This window comes from Eschrichtius robustus, chromosome 1 (genome assembly GCF_028021215.1).
Source record: "Eschrichtius robustus isolate mEscRob2 chromosome 1, mEscRob2.pri, whole genome shotgun sequence".
Classification (NCBI taxonomy): domain Eukaryota; kingdom Metazoa; phylum Chordata; class Mammalia; order Artiodactyla; family Eschrichtiidae; genus Eschrichtius; species Eschrichtius robustus.
This window is the reverse complement of record NC_090824.1, coordinates 128,036,414-128,042,834: the sequence shown is the minus strand read 5'-3', so window position 1 is coordinate 128,042,834 and position 6,421 is coordinate 128,036,414. Positions and strand designations below refer to the sequence as shown.

The 6,421-nt window shown below is 49.8% G+C and overlaps 1 pseudogene; it reads right to left on the bottom strand.

The window, feature by feature from the left end:
• Window positions 1-410: 410 nt before the first annotated feature.
• On the bottom strand, window positions 411-5,762 carry LOC137771224 (golgin subfamily A member 7 pseudogene; annotated as a pseudogene).
• Between the last annotated feature and the right edge of the window lie 659 nt (window positions 5,763-6,421).

The following is a 6,421-nucleotide window of genomic DNA, read 5'->3' as shown; positions in this document are numbered from 1 at the left end:
TCATAATATTTCTGTGCACTGAATACCGTATATGAGGAAAGTCTAGGAATCATAAGGTTTGCCAGTAGGGATAGTTAAAAATTAGCAATATATAGTATTATTCCTATCAAATTTTTTTCTCTTAAGTTATATTTATAACAAAACGATAATTAAAATATTTATTAACACTTGCTCATTCAGGGACACAGCAGGGACATTTGTGTTTGATGGTTTAGCATCCACTTTATTGTGCTTACTTATTTCTATAAGGAACAAGCAACACATGCCACATCTTCCCAATGTTCAAGGTAATGCAGTTAATAACAGAATTCTCAAAAAAAAAAAACCAAAAAAACAAAAACCTGGAAATTGCATTAAATACTGCTTTCATCAGGAATTGCTATAATAAAACAAGTAACATTATACATTATTTTTCCAATGAGCTTCAGTTTGAGAATCTGAATGGCAGAACCTGATCTTTAAGCTTTGAGTCATGGCAAAACTGGTAATTCTCTGAAATCTGGGAGATGCATTAGCAAAACCAGACACAGCCCACCCTTCACCAACATCCTGGAGAAAAGCGTTTTATGAATTTGGGGGGGGGGGTAAGACTGAGCACTGGCTAGTTTACGACTTGCTGAAGCCCAAGGAATGACGAGAACCACTGACACTGGTGGCAGGTAAGAAATAACCTGCGTTGGGCTCACCAACTGCATATTTTATTAATGGCTTTGAATAAAAAAAGTGATATGCTTCATTGCGTTTTCTCAAAAACTAATCAAAAGATTACAGAGTCCTCCACAATTTGGAGACACAAAGTGGATGCTGAGCGACTAGAGGTCACTCCACGTGTGGAATTCTAGAAAGTCAGTCCTTGGAGCGAATGGCACCGTGGCTCTGGCAGCAGATACGAAGGAATGATGCCCTGGAGAGGAGGTGGGGGACACTCTGCGGTCGGCTGGTGGACAGATGAGGGTCCCAGCTGGAGGTGGGCCTTTAATTCTATGGTGTGTCTTCCACTGCTCATGCCTCTGTCTACATAAATAGTAATTTCAATAACTCGAAGTCCTCTCTCGATGGGAACTGTCAGGAGGAGGCCTTGGGGAGCATAGATCTTCTCATTCTGCTCTTGAATGTATTTGGAGACTTTCTTCAGAACCTTCTAGTAGCGAGTTTCCATGCACAAGAAGATGGTGTACGCTGTCAGACAAGCCAGGCAGCCTTCAAGATAGGACTGGCCCCCGAGCTTCTCTGCTTCAGCATAAAGGTTATTTAGAGTTCGAAGTGTTTCTTCAAATTGTTGCCTGTCAATCCAGTTCTCCAGCTCCGCGGGGAACTTGGTCTGGAAGTGGCAGCGGGCGCCACTGCTGTAGTCTCGCTGAATGAAAACCTTCCCGGACACTGGCGCCTGCTGCGGCCTCATGGCGAGGACAGGACGGGCCGCGCCACCTCCGCTGCCCTCCAGCGGCTGTCGCACCGCCTTCAGGGACATTTTTATCCTCAGATGCTGGCTCTTACAGCTCTAGAAATGTTTGCTGAGTGAAGAAGTGTAGGAAAATCATTCAAAACTTGTGGAGACCCCAGAATTGTTGTCCTTTTCCCATCTTTGTTGTCTTTTTCCTTGGTTGGTCATGGAAACAACGGAGCCAAGGAGAAGCTCTTACAGAGCAGGGAGAAGGCTGCTGGTGGGGCAGGGGAACAGCAGGCCAGCCAGGCTTGGTGGGAGAAGGAGGGAGCCGGAGGGGCTGGGCAGGCAGCGGGTACCGGGCTTAACCTGCAGGAAGCCTGATGGGGAGACCAAGGCCAGGAATCTGAGACCCCAGACCAGAGCCTCAGAAGGCCAATTCTGCCACATTACACAGCTCCACGGGCCTCCATTCACTGTCAGAGATGAGCAAGGAAGTGGCCCTGTGACAGGTCCCTTCCTGGGACAATTTTCTAAAAGTGCAGTGATTTTAAAAGCTTTTCTAACTGTGGAAGCCAAACAAAATCCCACCTAGACATCCAACATGTAAATAATTGCCCTGGTTGAAGTGGGGGACACATGGGGTGGAGTTGCCAGTCCTCTCGAAGATCCCTTATCCTGAGGCAAACCACTCTGAGAGTCCCCTAGGGCTCCACAGAGCTGTTTGGAAACCACTGGCCAAGTGGCAAGAGCTGGATTGTGTCGGAGGACCCAGGTTCTAGTTCCACTCTGCTATTTCAGGCTGTGTGACTCTGGACAAGTTACCTCACCTCTCTGGGCATAGGTTTCTTCAACCCCACAATGGAAAAGTTAACATCTGCCTCACAGGGTTGCTGAGAGGCTCAAAGGGGTGATAACAGGGAAGCTTGGCACCTTACTGTGGCCACACATACAATTTGTCGTCAGGAGGCCCAGAAGGACATGAGAAATTTTGTGTCATCTTGAAAGAGGAGCTCTTGGAGGCACTAGGCCCTGGGCTGCAGAACAGACAAATGGCTGTGAGACTCATGGTTGCCTTTCTTCCTGGGGTTTCAGGACTGAAGTGTTCACGAGGTGCCCCTTCGCCCCAGACCTCATTACCCAGCCAGCTGGGGCCCTCGCAGAGTCACTGCTTCTCTTCCCTGGGTGTGGGGCTAGGACACGTGAGCATGGAAAATTCTTCCCCTCACTGCTCCACCAGCCAAACCCCAGCAAACCTCAGTCCCAGCCCAGGACCGTGGACCCCTAAAGGGAAATGGAAGCAGAGTGCTCTGGCTCCAGGAATCCACTAATGGAACCTTGTTAATTACTATGTAAATTACTTTAATAGCCTGGATCCCCCTCAGACACTGTTTAGGGGTCTCCTGGAGGGGAAGGAGCAGCCTTTCCTTGGCCCAAGACTCCCATGTATGGTTTCCCATAGGGCAGGAATAGATGCACAGATGGGGAACTAGAGGAAAAGATGGATTCACAGCTGCCCCTGGTCCATGGGATCTTGAATGTGACACTGAGATGCAGGAACAGATTCCATCCTTGAAGGCTGGAACTGAAAAGGACCTCGGATGATCTCTAGGCCACCCTCACGCCCTTGCTGCATCCAGGAGAAACAAAAGCCCAGAACAGGTGAGTGACTTGTCCAAAGTCACACAGCAAGGTGATTGGTCAGGCAGGGACTAGTCTCCCACCTCCAGCCCAGGGGTTCTCAAACTGGCACTTGTGGGATGAGCTGGACCCGGGTGTCCTGCCTAAAACATCATATAGTGAGACTTTCCCAGTGTACAGAGAAAAAAAAATTAATTTAAAGAGAGGTATTTTCTTGATTTTAGGTTCAATGTATACTTAAAAAAAAAAAAGATACACTATCCTACAGACATGATACATAGTTATATTTTCTTCCATAAATGTGCTTTTGTATTATGGAATTATGTATGTTTGAATGTCACAGTGGTCTATGAAGAACACCATGACCTTACGATCCTCTGACCTGCAGGAAAACCTCAGTCCCGAGGCACTTATTTTTATCTCAATTTTCCAGATGGGGGAGGAGACACAGAGAGATACTAACAGACTTGCCTCAGGACTTCTGACTGATCTGTGCTCTTTCCACCACACCGCTTATTAGAAGTATGTATAAACAAAGAGTAAATAGGTCCTGGGAAAGGAGGTGGGGAATCATGAGGATAGTAATACTATGGGGGGGCCTTCCCTGGTGGCGCAGTGGTTAAGAATCCACCTGCCAATGCAGGGGACACGGGTTCCAGCCCTGGTCCGGGAAGATCCCACATACCACTGAGCAACTAAGCCCGTGCGCCACAATTACTGAGCCTGCGAGCCACAACTATTGAGCCCACGAGCCACAACTACTGAAGCCCGCCTGCCTAGAGCCTGTGCTCCGCAACAAGAGAAGCCACCGCAATGAGACGCCCGCGCACCGCAATGAAGAGCAGCCCCCGCTCACCGCAACAAGAGAAAGCCCGCGCACAGCAACAAAGACCCAACGCGGCCAAAAATAAAATTAAAATTAATAATAATAATAATAATAATAATAATAATAATAATACTATGGGGCTGTTGCCTGGATGATGAGCTCGTGAGGAAGGCGTGTGAGTATTTAACAGGCTTCTCCTGGCTGCTCAGGGCGCATGCTCCTCTCTGCAGCACAGGCTGCGTTTCAGCAGGTCTGCTGACAAGATGAGGGCAGGACTGCAGTGGTTTTACCATAACTTTGAAACCCAGTTCCCTTACTGAGTTTATGATTAACCTCTCCATCCAAAACTTTATTCCCTTTCTTGTCCCGCCCCTGTTTCCCTCAGGATTGAGGAGTATCAAAGAAAAGGGGGGATTGAAACGAAGCAGGACCCTTTGGGGCCCTCCTGGGTACAAAAACCCCTCCATGTCCCGCGTTTCTTGTTTGTAGAAAAAGGCTTTAGTCTCCTAGGCTTCCCTGAGTTCCAAAGAGCAGACTCAAGCAGTTAACTATTAGGATAACAGAGTCACAGGCCTCCTAATGCCTCCTCAGGGCAGATAGATAACAATCTGATGCATATCTTTGAGTTGTTCTATAGAAACTAAGACTCCCACCCAGGTGGAGGGAGGATGGGACTACATGCTGGCCACAAGCACTAGACCCCAGACTGGTTGGAACCAGAAGGTTGTGATTCCTTAAACATCACCCTGTTGCCTCACCACCAACCAATCAGAAGAAGGTCCACGAGCTGATCAGCTTCCTATAACCCTTTCCCCTCACCCTGTGTTTAAAAATCCTTGCCTGAATGCTATGGAGGAGTTCGGGTCTTTGGAGCATGAGCTGCCCACTCTCCTGGCTTGGCTCCCTGCAAATAAACCCTCACTTTGCTGCAAACCCTGCTGTCAGAGTTTGGCTTTCTGCACCTCAGGCACACGAGCCCTTGCTCGGCAACAACGTGGCAGCGCTGTGGCCACTTGTGTGACCTTGGCATGCAGCATCACCTGAGTCTTGGTTCCTTCATCTGAAAACTGAGAATAAGAATACTTGCCTCACAGGACGGCTGAAACAATGAAATGAGATGACGCTAGGCACCTGGTGCACGAAGTAATTACTCGCCTTCTCCCTCTCTCTGTCTCCAAGATGTAGACATAAATATTTTTCAATTAGGTTCAGGTGCGCCAACTTGGGGTGTGTCACTGGGGATATGCAGTAGGCCATCAAATCTCCCCCAGGCCCTTCCTTGCGCTGCCTCTGACCAGAGGCCCTCAGTGCCCAGAAAGGCTTCCCCAGAGCCTCCCTAACGTGCCCTGCAGTCCCAGCTCCTTCTGCCAGCCTCCAATCCTCCCCTCAGCCCTGCCCGCCCCCCACACCCCCACCCCCCGCCCCTGCTCAGGAAGCCTTCTGTTGCCTCCGGAACCGGGTCCCCTTGTCCCCATTGCCTCTGCCGAGGACACAGGCACCTCGTCCTCCCCTTCTCTCCACAGCCTCAGACGGCTGCTTCAGCACCACCCCAGCCTGGGGTTCTAGGTTCTGAGTATCTCCAGGAATCTACTGGAAGAAAAGGTAGGGCTGTCTGAACCTGGAGCTCTGCCCCTAGAAATGGGAGAATAACACTGTTTCCACCACGACCACAGGAGGCGAGAGGTACTGGGGGCGGTGAAGCCGCAGGGATTGTTAATGTTTGTGATCTGGATAAAGACACAGATACGGATGTTCTGTTTAAACCGTTGCCAGGCTCCCTTCCGGGTGTCTGATGAGCTGTGCCCCCTGCTGTGGCTGCCCTCTCCTCCCCCCTTCCTCACCTCAGAGGACATTTCCGTGGAGAAACCCCTTCCTCACTGGCAAGCGTGGCTCCGAGTCCCTCCCCCTTCCCAGCACTTTCCGAAGGGTGGTCGTTTCCTGTTCGCCTCCTATCTCTGCACTGGGCTGAGCTCTGGGAAGGGAGGAGCCACATCTCGCTCACCCAGCCTTGGCCTGGTTTTGGCTGCACATAACAGAATCCAACTAAAGCTACTTAATGAGAAAGGGGAATTTGCTGGAAGGCCATGAATGTGGTTTAGGAGGGGCCCAAGGAGCGGCAGCTGGCCTCAGGGAGGTTGAAACCAGAAACGGGTCCCCCTCTGGTCTTCCCCTTCATCTCTCAGCCCTGCTTCTTTCCCCTCTCTCTGCAGGATTTTATAACGGAAGTTTATGCTCACCCCCCTAACAGGATAGATCTACCATTTCCAAAGTGAGAAACCAACAGTCCACTGTGCTCAGTTTAAAAGTAAGTGGTCAAAAGCTGCTTAGAGAACCACAGGCCCTCCCGTTAAGCCCTTCCCCACGCAGAGGTTATAAAACGGTAGGAGGCAGAGATTAAGGAGTTTGAGGAGGAGGATGTCCGTGGTGCTGGTCTGTGTGGTGTACGTCCTCACCATCATAACAGAAATGCTAACAGCTACTACTGATGGCGTGCTTATCGTTTGGGAGGCCGCCATGCTTAGCACTGTACATGGACGATCTCATTCGACCCTTGCAACAGACATCTGAGG